The sequence below is a fragment of the Glycine max genome, chromosome 20 (genome assembly GCF_000004515.6).
Source record: "Glycine max cultivar Williams 82 chromosome 20, Glycine_max_v4.0, whole genome shotgun sequence".
Lineage (NCBI taxonomy): Eukaryota > Viridiplantae > Streptophyta > Magnoliopsida > Fabales > Fabaceae > Glycine > Glycine max.
In genome coordinates, this window is record NC_038256.2 from 29,176,741 (window position 1) to 29,193,943 (window position 17,203).

Genomic DNA, 17,203 nt, shown 5'->3' on the forward strand with positions numbered 1-17,203 from the left:
ACCCCACGAATTGTGCAACGATGCTTCCTTTTGAATTCCGGCATGTCACGGAACTTCCCAAATTGCCTGACGATGGGTGCCAAGTACCTCAAAATGGTTAAATGAAAGTTGCATGCCACCAAGCAAAGGTCCCCGGACGAACTTCGGGTATGACAATTAGGCATCCATTTTTTTTTAATTCAAACAAACAACAACAATAACTACTGTGAATTTAAAGGATACTAGGCGGCCTTGCAGCGGCGTTTTCCGCTTGTCCAGAGCTGGGAAGGGACGATGATCTGTCAGTCGTGACCCTAGCCTCTATTTGCGTCCGTCCCTAAGTACCTGAAAGTAGGAAGCAACAACGCGTGACAAATCGTGACCACATCGTCGCCTTACCTTGATTGGCTTCTGCCTTTAACTTTGTCTCGACCTTTGACCGTTGCCTAAGACGATCCTGCCCCTGTTATCACAAAATATGCATGCGTATGCGTATGCATGAATGTTTTCAATGCAATAATATTTTTAGCGAAAGCTGGTTAGGTTCAGTTTTAATTAAGCGCTTTGGGCACCCTATGAACTGAGCGAAAAGGGCTCAGGTTATTACAAACGAACACATGGTTTCAATTCAAGGTGAGGAATGAAGCCTCAAACCCATGTTCTTTTCTTTTAAAAGATTGCGACGAGAGATATACAGTAGATGGGAATCCCTGAGGGAAACCAAGAAGACACACAAAAATGAAAGAACATGCAGCGACATCCTTAATTGCCCTAGATTCCAAGCGTAGTATCGCTTGACAACATCTGAGTTCACAGGTAAAGGTAGCTCCTCGCCATCCATGTTGGTAAGCACCAGGGCTCCTCCGGAAAAAGCCCTTTTCACAACGAAAGGCCCTTCGTAATTCGGGGCCCACTTCCCTCGGTTATCATTAACAGCGTGGGAAATCTTTTTTAGCAAAAGGTCTCCCTCATGGAACTTGCGCAAGCGTACCTTCTTGTCGAACGCATTCTTCATTCTTTGTTGATACAGGCGCCCATGAATCATGGCCGTCAAGCGCTTACCTTCAATAAGGTTAAGTTGGTCATAGCGTGTTTGAGCCCACTCAGATTCTTCTAAGCCCGACTCTGCTAGTATCCTCTGGGAAGGGATCTCCACTTCAAATGGGAGTACTGCTTCCATTCCATAAACCAAGGAATACGGTGTTGCCCTAGTAGAAGTTCGTACTAAAGTTCGGTACCCATGCAAGGCAAAAGGCAACATCTCGTGCCAATCTTTGTATGACACTGTCATCTTCTAAATAATTTTCTTAATATTCTTGTTGGCTACTTCCACGGCTCCATTCATCTTTGGCCAGTAGGGCATGGAGTTGTGATGCTGGATTTTGAAATCCGTGCACATCTCCTGCATCATCTTGTTATTCAGATTGGTACCATTGCCGGTAATGATCTTCCTAGGAAGTCCGTACCGACAAATCAGCTCCTTCTTGATGAATCTGACCACTACACTCCTCGTGACATTGGTGTAGGAAGCCGCTTCGATCCACTTGGTGAAATAGTCTATCGCCACGAGAATGAAGCGATGACCATTCGAAGCCTTGGGCTCGATGGCCCCGATGACATCTATTCCCCACATGGAAAAAGGCCAAGGGGCGGACATGACATTCAGAGGATGTGGCGGAGCATTGACATTGTCCGCGAACATTTGACACTTGTGGCATTTCCTTACATGGACGCAACAATCACCTTCCATGGTGAGCCAGCAATAACCTGCCCTCAGGATCTTCCTGCCCATAGCATGCCCATTGGCATGCGTTCCAAACGAACCCTCGTGGACTTCCTCGATCATGTGGTTTGCTTCTTTGGCATCCACGCATCGCAGGAGAGTCATATCGTGGTTTCTTTTATATAGTACGCTCCCGCTCATAAAGAAATCGGCCGCCAATCTCCTCAATGTCCTTTTATCATTGTCGGAAATCTCCGGTGGGTACTTTTTGCTTTCGACATATCGCTTGATATCGAAATACCAAGGCTTGTCGTCCCGTTCCTCTTCTACCTGGCAACAATGTACGGGTTTGCCACGACACCAGAACTCAATGTATGGTAGATCCCCGTGCGACGTTAGCTGGAACATGGACGCCAAAGTGGCAAGCGCATCAGCCATTTGATTTTCCTCCTGGGGAACATGATGGAAAGAGATCTCATCAAAGGAATTAGCCATTTCCTTGATATAGGCTTTGTAGGGTATCAGCTTGGGGTCTCTAGTTTCCCATTCCCCTCTCAGCTGATGGATCACCAACGTTGAGTCCTCGTACACTTTGAGTAGCTTGACATCGGAGTCAATCGCTGCCTGGACGGCCAGGGCACATACTTCATACTCAGCCATATTGTTGGTGCAGTCGAACCCCAGCCTGGCCGTGAAAGGTACACATTGATTGCTAGAGAGACCTATACTGCTCCAATGCCATGGCCTAGAACGTTCGATGCTCCATCAAACCACACAGTCTATTTGTCCCGGTCCTCGTCTAGTTTTTCCTCAAACAAGGCCATGATGTCCTCATCCGGGAATTCGGGATGCATGGGCTAATAGTCGTTGAGAGGCTGCTGAGCCAAATAATCTGCTAAGGCGCTTCCTTTTATCGCCTTTTGGGTGACATAAACTATATCAAACTCGGATAGCAAGACTTGCCACCGGGCGATCCGTCCCGTAAGAGCTGGCTTTTCAAAGATGTACTTAACCGGGTCTATCTTGGATATCAACCAGGTGGTATGGCTCAGCATGTATTGTCTTAGGCGATGGGACGTCCAGACTAAAGCACATCATGTTCTTTCGAATAGGGAGTAATTCATTTCACAGGCTTTGAACTTCTTACTCAAGTAGTAGACAGCGCGCTCTTTCTTTCTGGACTCGTCATGTTGCCCCAGCATACATCCCATCGATTCGTCCAAAATCGTCATATACAAGATGAGAGGTCTCCCGGGTACCGGTGGCATAAGCACAAGAGGATTCATGAGACACCATTTGATCCTCCCAAATGCCTCTTGACAATCCTCATTCCAACGGTCGGTCTGGTTTTTGCGTAAAAGTTTGAACAATGGCTCACAAATGGCAGTGAGTTGTGATATGAATCTTGCAATATAATTCAAACGTCCCAGGAAACCTCGGACTTGCCTCTCGGTACGGGGTTCCGGCATTTCAAGGATGGCCTTCACCTTTTCGGGGTCCACCTCTATCCCTTTATGGCTTACGATGAAACCTAGCAATTTCCCTGATTTGACCCCAAAAGTGCACTTAGCGGGGTTCAACCTCAATTGATACTTCCTAAGCCTTTCGAACAACTTCCGCAGGTTGACAAGGTGTTCCTCCTCGGATTTAGATTTGGCAATTATGTCGTCCACACAGACCTCAATCTCTTGGTGCATCATATCGTGGAACAAAGCTACCATAGCCCGTTGATAAGTTGCCCCAGCATTTTTGAGTCCAAAGGACATCACCTTGTAACAGAACGTTCCCCACAGGGTGACGAAGGTAGTCTTTTCCATATCCTCTGGTGCCATCTTTATCTGATTGTAACCAGAGAACCCATCCATGAAGGAAAATAAAGCGAAATTGGCTGTATTATCCACGAGGATATCGATGTGCAGCAAAGGAAAGTTGTCTTTGGGATTGGCCCGATTCAGGTCCCGATAATCCACACACATTCGCACCTTCCCATCCTTCTTAGGGACTGGTACAATGTTGGCAACCCATTCTGGGTACCAAGCGACAGCCAAGAACCCAGCGTCAAATTGTTTCTTTACCTCTTCTTTTATCTTCAAGGATGTCTCAGGCTTCATCCTTCTCAGTTTCTGTTTTACCGGGGGACACTCGGGATTTAGGGGTAATCGGTGTTGTACAATGTCAGAACTCAAACTGGGCATATCTTGGTACGACCAAGCAAATATGTCTTGGTAGTCTCTTAGCAGGGCTGTTAATTCTTCACAGATGGGTGCGGTCATACCCGTGCCTATCTTTACTTCCCTTTTTCCACTGTCAGTTCCCAAGTCTACTAGTTCTGTCTCTTCTTGATGAGGCCCCATTTCTTGGTCCTCCTGGGCGACTATCCTTTCCAACTTTGGGGGAAGTCCCACATCCTCATTCCCTTCATCTTCTACTTGATTCGTTTCTTGCTCGAAGTCGATGGGCGGGTCCCAGGTATTAGTACCTTCGAGGGACTCGTCGTTTGATCTAGCGTTTTAAACATAAAGAAGTAAACATGCAAATTGATGAGAAAGGGTAGAGACACAGGAACTGATGAAAAAAGATCTTTGTATTTATAGATTCAGGAACAAAAGACACAAAGCCTTAACAAAAGGAAAATCTAAAGCCTAGGCCCAAGTGTAGAGTTTTTAAAGCCATAAAAGGTTTACATTATGCTTGTCGCGTAAATGCCCGGGCGCTCCTCCACTCGCCAATTTCGTAGTCGGAAATCGGGAGGGCATGGTCGTACCAAATCCGACCCACTCGGGGCATCATCTTCGCATATTGTAATGACTTGGCCTTCGTCCCCTAGACCCGCACTTATAAAGCTCCTACTTATGTGGCAGGGCGGGCTTCCTTCATCTTCTTGCCTTAATCGCGAGCCTTGACTTTCGCTTTTCCTTCCCGCAATGCTTTTCCTTATATCTGCCTGTGTGGGTTTGTAGCCCAACCCAAACTTCCCATGATTTCCTTTTGCGCTTATCAGGCTAGTTATGCCGCCGTTGTCCTTGCCTAAACCCATTCCGGGCTCGTAACCATTCCCCAACATTACCCGGGCCACCATTACTGCCGTATCTGGCAGGCAAGGTTGCCCCGAGAAAGAATCCACGGAGGAAATGCTTACCACCTCGAAAGACTGGAAAGCGATTTCTAATGACTCCTCTGCGGCCTCCACATATGGCATAGAGGATGGGCAACTCACCAAGATATCTTCCTCGCCCGATACGATAACTAAATGCCCTTCTACTACAAACTTCAATTTCTGGTGGAGTGTAGAGGGAACGACTCCCATCGAATGGATCCACGGGCGTCCCAACAGGCAGCTGTAAGGGGGGTTAATATCCATTATTTGAAAGGTGACCTGCAGGTGTGAGGGCCTATCTGTACCGGGAGGTCGATCTCTCCCCTAGCCTCTCGGTGGGTGTCGTCGAAGGCACGAACTACCATGGAGCTTGGCTTTAGATGGGAAGCATTAAACGGTAATTTCTCCAAAGTGCTTTTGGGCATCACGTTTAAGCTGGAACCATTATCGATGAGCACCTTGGCTACAATGTGGTCCATACACTTGACTGATACATGCAAAGCTTTGTTATGCCCTCTTCCCTCGGCAGGGATTTCTTCTTCGGCGAAGGCGAGATAGTTATTGGAGGTGATATTATTGACGAGCCCTCCAAAGCCTTTTACAAAGATATCTTGGGCCACATGGGCCTCGTTCAAAACCTTTACTAGCAAAGCCCGATGAGGCTCCGAGCTCATGAGTAATTCCAACAGCGAGACCCTGGCCGGGGTTTTGTTGAGCTGCTCAATAACCTTGAACTCGCTCTGCTGAATTATGCGGAGAAACTCGCTGGCTTCCTCTAGTGACACCTCCTTGTTTCCATAACCATCCCTTTTCTCCGGAAGACCTCTCACCGAAATATCCTCATTCAGAGCGAGGGGTGTTTTATAATCTTGTTCTTCCACTACCTTTGCCTTCCCCTTGACGTTCGTGGGCCGAATTGGTATGTCGGGGGGCGCGAACACACGATCGCTGCGGGTCACACCGCTCAGCCCCGTGATATTGGTTACCTTGGCCGATAATGAACTGATGTCAGTGGCTTCTTTTTCCTTGTTGTTCAGAGGTGTGTACCTCCATGGGATTGTGTGGTTGTTTTGGTATGGGAAAGGGACAGGTTTAGCTGCCGAAGGGTGTTGGGGCTTTTGCGAAGCTGCGCCCTTGGTGAAATATATCACCAAAGGTTTAGGCCTTCCAAAGCTTCTCTCATCCATGGACTGCATACATATATGTTGCTCTTCCCTCCCCTCATCACCGAATTCCAGTCGGCCTTGATCTATCATTTGCTGCAACAATTCCCCTACTGCCAGACATGTTTCCATGATATGTAGCTCGCCGGGATGCAACAAACAAGAATTCTCTTTATGCCCACCATGGGGAATCACACCTCCCTTTTGTAGGGCTTCAAAGATAAACCTCCTAAGGGTTGCCACGTCCCTTAAAGGTTTAGACTTGCGCGGCCTATCTAACCCAATGGCATTAACCGCTCCCCCTCCATGATTGGCAAGCGGGTTGGTTTTCACGTTGGGCCGATCCTCTTGAAATGTCAGCCACCCAGCATCTATCAAATGTTGGACCTTGTATTTAAGGGCCAAGCATTTTTCAATGGAATGCCCCGGGGCATTCCCGTGGTACGTGAAAGTCGCGTTAGGATCATACCACTTTGGGAAAGGGGGTTGGAAGATCTTCCCGGGAGTTATTACGGCCAGTTGGTTGGCGATGAGAGACGGCAAGAGGTCCTCATACGTCATTAGGAGTGGGGTGAATTCCGGAATTGACCTCGGGGGAAAGTTCCTCATTGCGTTGGGATTGCCGGCTGGGCGAGTCGTGGTTGGAGTTGGAACTTGGGGGGCCTCCCTCTGAACGGGCGCCTTAGGCTGCATGGGTGCTGAATTAGAGGAGTTCCCGGGATGAGCTAAGAAGCTCGGATGATGTTGCGCGTATTGATGTGTACCATGAGATGTCGGCGGGGGCTTGACCCATGCGAGTGCCGAAGTGACAGCGTGGGCATCTCCCTCCTTCCTTTTTGCTCTAGTTGCTCCGATTCTTTTAGCATTGGCACTTGTGGAGGAAACGTAATCGAACTTCCCTTTTTTCAACCCTACTTTGATTCTTTTCCCGACGAACAATAGGTCCACGAAGCTGGACGGCATGTAGCCTACCAACTTCTCATAGTAAAACACTGGCAAGGTGTCTACCATCATGGTGATCATCTCCCATTCGACCATGGGAGGGGCCACTTATGCTGCCAGGTCTCTCCACCGCTGTGCATATTCTTTAAAGGTCTCACATTCCTTCTTGAACATATTCTGTAGCTGAGTGCAATCGGGAGCCATATCGGAATTATACTGATATTGCCTTAGGAAAGCAGTAATCAGGTCCTTCCAAGTACGGATGCGGGAAGCTTCCAGATTAGTGTACCAAACAATCGCAGCTCCGGCCAAGCTATCTTGAAAACGGTGTATTAATAGCTTCTCATCCCTAGAGTGTCTTGCAACAATACATCTTGAGATGGTTCTTGGGACAAGTCGTCCCTATATACTTGTCGAAGTCCGGCACCTTGAATTTTAGGGGGATAACAACATCTGGTACCAAGCAAAGATTCGTCATGTCCGCGAATGGATAGTCACCAAAGCCTTCAACAGCCCTCAACCTCTCCTCGAGGAGATCGAGTTTCCTTCTTTCTTCGGTCGCCGGGGGTGGTCCCTCTGTGGACAAAATTATTGGTTATGCTGTAAGGTTGGGTTGAGGCAAAGTGTTGGGTGCCGGCCCCTCGACGGGGATCGGGGGGTAGAACTCGACATCCCTTTGGGCATACTCTCGATGATCTTCGTGGACCTCGTCAGGTTGTCGAGGAGGCTCCCCTTCAAGGATGGGAAAAGAGATATGACCCGCATCATCTTGCATGACTGGCGGTGTGTAGTTAGGCGACAATCCATAAGGGTAAGCCGCTCGGTTGTATCCCAAATGGGGGTTGCTGTTGTGCCCCAGTAGCTAGGAGAGTTGGGTCTGCTTCGGCAGCCAAATTGACAGCGGCAACTTGAATTTTCTTCTCGTAACCCGGCACACTCTTTCCGGACGTCTGTAGCAACCAACTTGAATTTTTCTTTGGCAAGTCTCGCTTTTCCTAGTTCGGTTTTCAGGGCTCGGACTTCTTCATCCTCTTCCGAAGCTTCGAAATCCTATTCGTTGATAATCTTTAACTTGGCGAGCCAATCAAAACCTCGTGTACGAACTTTCAGCCATTCATGATAACCACCAATGATTCCATTATGAATGCCCCTAAGTTCTTTATCTTTCTTTAACGGGCTTTCCCACGCCTTATGGACTCTTTGTATAACCTTGAAATTATGCGTGCCAAAATCTCTCACAAGGAAAGGACACAGGCTTTCTTCCATCGGTGCTCCTCTCATGGGGTACCCTAACAGTCTTATAGCAAACGCGGGATTGTAGTTAATGCAGCCCCTCGTTCCTATCAACGGGATGTTTGGGTAGCTTCCACATGAGAAGAGAACACCCTCCTTTCCTTCTTTCCATCGTGGAAACCAATTGACTGTTCTGCCCCCTATCTCAGCCAAGTGTTGGTCCTAATCTACTCTTCTTTTCTCGACACACGAGCGATGGCTTCGAAGTGGATATGGATGCCTTATGTCTTGTTGGAATAAGAGCGAAACCAACCATACACAAAGAGCGGGTAAACAACAGATGATCCGTGCACTACTCTTTTCACACCTTCGGTCAAATGTGTCAAATAAGTCTGCCAAGATAGCTACCGCCGGGCTCTCTTTGCTATGGTGATATGCAAGGAAAGCATCAATTGCGGCTAGGTCCACCAAACCATCCACGTTTGGAAAGAGGACAACCCCAAAGATTAGCAAAGCTAATATGTCCATAAACGGGACCCACTCCTCTTGATTCACCATATCCCTCGCCTTGCCTTCTAAGTACTTCCGTGGTAGGCCCACTATGCCATTTCGAGTTTGCTTTACACGGTCCAATCCTCTCGTCGAATCCCTGACCACAATTGCAATTTTGCTCAAGGAGGGAAGAAACCTGGAGAAAAGATACGGTCTCTTTCCCCCAAGAGGACATTCTAGAATCTCCTCAAATTCTTCAACGGTCAGTACTAATTGGAAGTCTCCAAACGTGAAGCATCTTAAGGGTTGGTCATAGTATTGGGTGAGTGATGCAATGGCTTCTGTGGATATCTCTGCTATGGTCAAATCTAAGATTTTTCCGTACGCCTTGCGGAAGGCTTGCATTTGGAGAGGTCCCATCAATCGCCCCAACTCCTTAATGCTGGTGATATCTAGGCCTTTAATCTTGACTTGATAAAAGCTTTTGCCAGTTTGATTTGTCCCCATGTTTACTAAAGTGAAACAAAAATCCGGTGCGAATCAAAACTCCGACGTCTATCATGGGTGGAATGGATGAATGAATGAAGGGATGCACATGACACAGATGCAATTTATGAATACGGGAGCCCGGGAAATTGTCTCCTTCTTAAATACAACGTCTTGGGATAGCAAAGTGCCCAACGTATGTATTTAAGAAGGTGACATGGACCCTCCGTTGGTTTGCCCAAGAGAGGGGATTTAGACGGAACCCTCGCACGATGCACATGCGAAAGGTACAATGCGGGGATGTACATGGCACGACAATATTCACAAACAAATATAAGCAAAAGGGTACATGACACTTATGCATGGCAGTGTGAAAAAATGGCACGTAGCGTGTCCGCTTCGTGCCCCTATTCAAGGGACCTATATGGGAGAGTGCTAAAAGGGTTTTTTAGTGATAATCCCCAAGGTGGTCATATCTCTCTTGATGGTCTCTAGAGGTATCATCCTCTTCGAAGAACATATTGCAGCAGTAGGGACTACTAGCAACAATTTCAAAGAGAAAAACTCTAGATGAGGGTTCACTATAATCAAGCAAGTCGGAGACCTAGCATGATCACAGATTCACCTCCACTCCTTATGTTCCCATGAACCCGGGTATAGGGCCCTTTTTCAACTCATTGTGTGTGCAAATAGTGTTGGTGTTTGTGTGCATCAAATGAATAAATATTTACCTCATGCATACATTTTAAAACGCACTAAAAGCCACAAAGAGTTATAAATACAAGAACATAAGAAAAATAAAAGGAAACCAACAAAGGAGAAAGTCATGATAAAACATTGCACAAGATTAAATGGCCTAACTCTCTAAAAATAGTCCCCAGTGAAGTCGCCAACTGTCGCGACCTACCCTTCGGTGGAAGGGCGACGCGTGACTCGCGGGTGCGTGTTCCAGAAAAGGAATACGCGCGGAGTCGCCACCAACGTTTATTTGAGGAAAACGTCGGAAAAACCGGAAAAGACGTGATCTACGAACTTTAAATGAAAGGTTCGGGAGTTGTATTTACGCACGGGGAAGGTATTAGCATGCCACGCGTCCGTCACAAGAGACGGCAGCCTTTAATCAAATGTGCAAACATGACTTCAATTTTTATGTTCCCTTTTACGTCTTTATTTCTTTTTGTACTTTTTATATTTTTTATCTTTTTGCGGTCGACGAGGGTGTTTCCCTTGCTCATACGTATTCCTTAATTGTGATAAGGAAATCAGACCTACGTAGTTCTTTGTGAACAAAGTGTTTGGTTAAGTTGTTTTCATCCTTTTTGCAAGATATGTTTTTATTAAATGAAAGGTCATTTAAGGCATTGGACCATTAAACAAACTTTCGATTCTTTTGAAAAGAGAGAAGACATTTAAGGCATTGGACCATTAATGATCTCTTTATTATATTTTTTTTGAAAGAGGTAATAAAGTTACATGTTGATTATAGGCCTTTAGAAATCTACACTTAACTAATAAAAACGGAAAAGACCATTTCAAGGCATTGGACCTTTGAAAATGGCTTTTTTAGGCGATGACAAAAGTTTGGTTTATGAATTGATTTTAGCCCTAGTTTCACTTTGGTTATTAGTCTATTCGATTAGGAAAGAAAAATCCCAAAGAGAAATGTCCGATTGATTTTTTTGATTTATTTTACTAAAAGATATTTTTTATTATTATATTATTATTTTACCTCTTTTTGGTTTCCAACGTGGTTATGGAATGACCGAACGGTCGGATTTCATTTTAACAGAAATTAACGGATATTACAACTCAAATGATCGGTGGAAATTTATTTTATTTTTTTATTAGGTGAGAAAATGATTTAAGAAAATGACTAAAACACGTCAAAAGGGGGTACGGAAAGTAAATGAAATGAAAATAAAAGCACGTGAAAACAAATGAGGACCACCAAGGGTACATAGAATGAATTGAAAAGTTCGATTTCGAGAACTTACCGGTTGAAGACCGAAGAACGAAGAAGAACGATTGAAGAACGTCGAAGAATGGAATCTTCGCGAAATCACCCATAGAAACATTATAGAAACGTTACGGAAGCGCCTCGGCTTGAATTTTCTTCACGGAAACAATTTTTTTCACTAAAGGATGATGTGAAGTTGTCAGCACACTAGTTTATTTTTTTTTCATCTCAATTGTAATTTTTCTATTCGTAAGTTAATGAAAATTCAATCAATTGAGAATAATTAAAATTTAAAATAAAATTAATCATTAGAAAAAAACTCAACAATAGTGACAGCTAATAGGGTCTAGCTCTGTTTGATTAAGCAAAGTTTGTGAATGTTGCAAATTCCTTGATACTGTGTTTGATTCCTACAAATAAAAATGTATTGGTGACAAAAATCACCAATGGTGACAATTTTTTTATTAGTAATGCTTTAATTTCTTGTTGTGAATCACCATAAAACAAAAATAAAATGTAAGAGTCCTTATAATAAAATTTAAGTGAATTCCTTATCCAAGAATTTAAAAATGATTGTCATCCACATTTATGGCAACTTTTTGTATTCTCAAAGTCAAATCTAGTAATTGTTCCTTTGAAAATTTATGTGCAAGGTTACCTTTGAGTTTGGAGAAAGATGAACATTAACAAAAAGGAAAACATAAAATGAAAAAAGAAGAATAAAAAAAATGATTACTTCTATAAAAAATTATTAATGCTTTAATACCTAGACTTATTTTTTTTATGTGTATATACTTAGATTTATGAACATACACATTAATGTTATCAGATAAAAAAACACTTAGCTTGTCAATTTTGCTTTCAAACACTAATGCCAAATTCAGCTAGAAATAAAGTAGCTATAAGAAGAATTTGGCAAGATATGAACTTTTTAATTGCGACCTAACTTTTTAATAGCTTCAATGTGTATACATCATGTTTTTTTCACACCAAGGAATGGTTTCAAATTAAATATCCCTGTGTATTAAGCTGGGAAGTCTAGTCAACTCCACATGGCCTAAGTTAAATACTTTTTATGAGGAGTTGAAATTTCCATTAACTTATTGCAACATGTTCTAGATATAACATGATAGACGCTTTATCATTACAATTACAGGTTAAACAAACTTTTATATCTAAGGCAAAGAATAGCCCTAACTATATAATTTAAAAATTGATATCACCATAATAAGAAAACTCTCAACCTCCATATCCACCGGTCCTTTGTAAAACAAGATCTTGAAGTTCTACTGATCACAAAGAAATTTGAAATTTGAACTATGCTCACGTTGGAGAATACCAAGAAGAGAGGGCAGATGGCTCTAGCTCAAAGTCAACATCAACATCTTCCCTAGTTCTATCTAACCATGAGCATGAGGTGAAACATGAAATTCCTTTTTATTTATACACAATGTCCCCCAACAAGGTCTTCCACGTGTAGCAATCTCATTGGTTCATTTTTTCCACGCCAGTATGCAGATTCACTATTGTCCCCTTCATACATGGTACGGGGTGCATGGTTGTGTGTGTTTGACATGTCAGGCCATGATGAACCTTTGATCCTATCACCATGTCCCTAGATCACTACTTCGTACAATAATTTCTCATCATTTTTCCTTCTTGGTCATGAGACTAATTGAACATTGTCTCAACTTCTTATTTTGCCTTCTCGGATGGTGTGTAGTCTCGTGTGTATTGAATCCGTAGTCCCGATGTGTAAGGGCAAGTCATCATTTTAATGTAGTTGGTCATTTTCGAGATACCCATCTCAGATGGTGAGCCTAATAGCATAAATTCTTAAGGGAGAGTTGTCTTTATTTGAGAGCCAATATTTTTGGGATACCCATCTCAGATGGTGTACAACGCGTCAAGCATTAAGCCTAGTGGTGCAAATGCTTAATGGCGAGTCGTCCTTCCCTGAGAGTTAGTCTCCTTGGGATAATCATCTTGGAAGGTGTGCAACCCCTCAAGCATTGAACATAATGGTGTAAATGCTTGGGAAAATCTTCTTTTCCTGAAATAGTTGGTCTCTCCAAGATAATCATTTCAAAGAGTCTACAACCCCTTAAGCATTGAGGCTAATGGCGTAAATGGTTAAGAGCGAGTTGTCCTTTCCTGAAAGAGTCAGTCTCCCAGGGATAACTGTTACGAACAATGCACAACCCCTCAAACATTGAGCCTAATGGTGTAAACTCTTAAGGATGAATAATCTTTTCCTAAAAGATTCAGTCTCCTCGGGATAAACATTTCCAACAATGTACAACCTCTCAAGCATTATGCCCAATGGCATAAATGCTTAAGGGCAAGTTGTTGTTTCCAAAAAGAGTCGGTCACCTCGAGATAATCCTTTTGAATGGTATACAACCCCTCAAGCATTAACCCTAGTTGCGTTGATGCTTAAAGGTAAATTGTTTTTCCTAAAAGTATTGGTCTGAGTCACTCCTCTTGCTAGAATTGACAAACTATTTAGGATATTCACCTTGGAGTGTGTTATGTCACTTTAATTGTGTATGTTGGTGGTGGGGCTTGTTGCTTCATTATGTGCACCCCTCGTATGACATTTATGGAAAAGTGATGATTGATGTTGTCTTTGCTCTATGTGTCCTCCCCAACACTTAGATCCATTTGTCCTAGACGATTATGACCATCAAACTTCTTCCAAGAAGCTTTGAGTATTTGACCCGCAACATCTTTTTTGTCTACAAAAAGGAGTCCCTAGAACTTCCTTCTTTTTTTGTTTTGTTGTTGTCATTGTTGAGAATCTTAAAGAACAATGCATTTGTGAGTCATTTCATTTCTTGGATCCTTCACTTACAAGAGGACGAAGAAGTCTACTCCAGGTATTTTTCTTTGTTAATGTTTTTTGCCATTGTTATTTGCCAGTGGTAGTTTTTGCATGCTTTGTTTCATAGTTAGGGTTCATGTTTGGCTCTTCTCTGTGGTTTTCAAAAAATGGGTTTTAGGCAGTCTTTTCTCCCCCTCCCCTTTTGCTTGTTACCTTAGCTAGTTGAGAATACATTGGTTGGAGGTTGCCAAAATCAAGATGTCTTTTTTAGGGGATAATGGTGATGACAAACACATTTAAGCCACTATGGGAGTTTCTATGTCTACTCTTGTCGAACCCTTTATTCTCGATTTTTGTAGTATATTCCTTAGAGCTCTGGTCTATCAAGTGTTGTGGGTAAGGGTGTTGAGGATGTCACAAGATCTAGTGATGATGAGGTCATCATATATGTTGATGTAGAAAAGGAGGGTGCTTTGTTGATATTATATTTTTACGAAGCCCAATAGTCATCTGATGAGGAAATATAGGATAAGGGTAATCAGGCATGAGGTAGTTCTTGCTGAGGATGTTGTTGGGGGTATTCCTATCATGGTCGAGTTTGGTTGGGTAGATGAGAGAGGCTTGGTTACCCAATCCAAATATATTAACCCTAATATGGTTGGGGTTTTGAAAAAGGTTGTGTATAGTGTTAGGGGAACCGATTTGGTTGAGGTAGAATCGTGTAGCGCGGAGGAAAGGATTTGTCATTTTCCCACGGTGGGTATGGGTGAGTATAATTACACGTGTGAGCTTTTATTCAAGAAGTTTGGTATTGTATTCCCCTTGTCCAAGTTTTGATGTTTCATTCTCTTCACTATTAATTGTTCCCCTTCCTAACTTATCCTAATGGATAGGTGTTTGTACGCGCATTCAAACCTCTTTGTAAAAGTTTAGAAAGAACCCCGACTATGAATGTATTTTCATTACTTTGCCTTATAGAAGAATCCCAAAGTTGGTTGGGTTTCATTAAGTAGTCAGTATCGCCAGGGGATCCTCGTATCTTACTCTGATAATGTCAAGTCTTGGAGAGACCACTCTTTTTAAGTGAAGGTGGTAAAGGATGCCCTAAAATTTTGACAGATGATTTTGAGATTCCGATGTTCCCTTTGTATTCGAATCAAAATCTTGCTGCTAAGACTATTGCTCAAGAGAATTTCATGGAATCCTAAAAAAAAAAAACTAATTTCTATACTAATGTTTTCCACCCTTCTTGACTTTTATGTAGCGCTTTGTAGAAACTTCACAATGATGAAGCCAACTTAGGAGATTATATTCGTATGTAAATTTTATAGCTATTTTGCTTAGTATGTCTTGCAATATTTCCATCAAGCTATACTAGTTTTATTGATTTGTGTTAATTATTGTGGTAGGGTCTATGATTTCTATTTCTAACGTTCAACTTCATGAGGATTACAAGCAGAAGGCAAAATTTCAATCAAAGAATGTGACCAAGTCATCCTTGTTATTCTTGGATGGGAAAGTATCCTCCAATCTCGTTCCTGCAAGTGGTGTTCTAAAGCCAACCTTTGCTCCTCTCGACCCTCTTTCTGAGAATCAACCCTTGAAGAAGTCATGAAAGGAGTCGAGTAAGGGGTCTATAGACGGGACCTAACCAAAGATAACAACAATTTGCTCTAAACCTGATTCAGACTCAAATTCCTTTTCCAGTTATTCCTTCCTCGACAGAGGTGGAAAGAGTCATAAACCAAGTATCTCTAGAAAATGAGACCATGTCAGTTCTTGGAAAGAATTTTCCTCTAGAACATGTTATTGGTGATCATCTATCTTTCGTTGGTGATGAAGAAAAATTGAAAAATATTGGATTGGTTGATGCATACAAGGCACTATAATTTTTGAACACCAAGTCGGCTTATGTTTTTCGGTTGATTGACATGGAGTTTGGGCCTTGGGAGGAGCAACGCCAAAGGTTGGCTCGTTTGTTGGAGCATAATAGGAAGGAAGTCAATAATTTGAAGTTTGAAGTCTAAAGTCGCTTGGAAGGAGTTCACAATGGCAATGGTGTCGAAAAAGCTGAATCAAGCCATGGCTGGTTAGGCGGTTGCAGAAAATGACTTGAAGGAGGTTACTGAGAACCTTGCCCTAGCGAAAACCTAGAAGGAGAATCTTGAGCAAGAGAAGACATCACTGGACTTGTATGTCTTAGAGCTTTTTGGTGAAATGACCGGTATCCGAGCAACTTTGGAGTAGAGGAATGCTGATATAAATGTGTTGACATATGAACAGTGTGAAATGAGTTTTACCCTTTGCTTTGCACAAGTTCAAGTGCTTTATCCTGAACTCAATGTGTCTCGTGTGAAGATTTCTAACCAGGTGGTTGAAGGGAAACTCATCAATGTTTAGACTCCTTCTCCGACTCCTGAAGGCGAGTAAAGTGTTTAACTTGTCCTTATTCTTCATTTGTGTTGTTTTGTGTTTTGTTGTCTTACATTTTGTTTTTTATTATGTCGACCATTATGAGTCGGATATGGATAATTTGCTATTAATGTTTTTTCATCTTACCAACTACATTTTCTTACAATGTCATTTTTGGTTGTTCCCTTGTTGTGCTTTAAACGAGTCAACATTTTGCTCTTTGAACTCGGTCATGCACAGGTTACTTGGGATATTTGGCTTTATTGTACCACGTCACATATATGAATATGTTGGGTACTATCCTTATGGATACTCGACTTGACATTTGTCAAGATTTATTACAAATTTCTCGAGTATGGGAAATTTAATTGCCTTTTTTAGCTAATATTTATTGTTCATTGATGTTTGGTGCTAATTATAGAACTACTTTATTACGAAGTTATTCTCACTGCCACAAGTTGAACTAATATTGTTTTATACAATCAACCTCCACACCTTGTGATGTAGCTCCATGTGGAGCTTGTAGGTCTTGGATCTTCTTCATCAATGGAGTCATTTGCTTCTTTGATATCAATAGCAGCAGAATGGAGAAGGAAGAAAGAAGATTGGAGACGCCACTTCAAGAAGATGAGTCAAGAAGAAGCTCACCACCATAGGAAGCCATGGATAAGAGCTTGAACGTAGGAGAAGATGAGTGGCCGAAGAGGGAGAGAAGGAGCACGAAATTTTGTGCCTCAAATAAGGTATGAACTTTGAAGTGTAATTCTCAAATGATCAAATTTCCAAAAAATGCACACTCATGGCCTCTATTTATAGCCTAAGTGTCACACCAAATTGGAGGGAAATTTGAATTTCTATTCAAATTTCAATTGAATTTGTGGAGCCAAATTTTGAA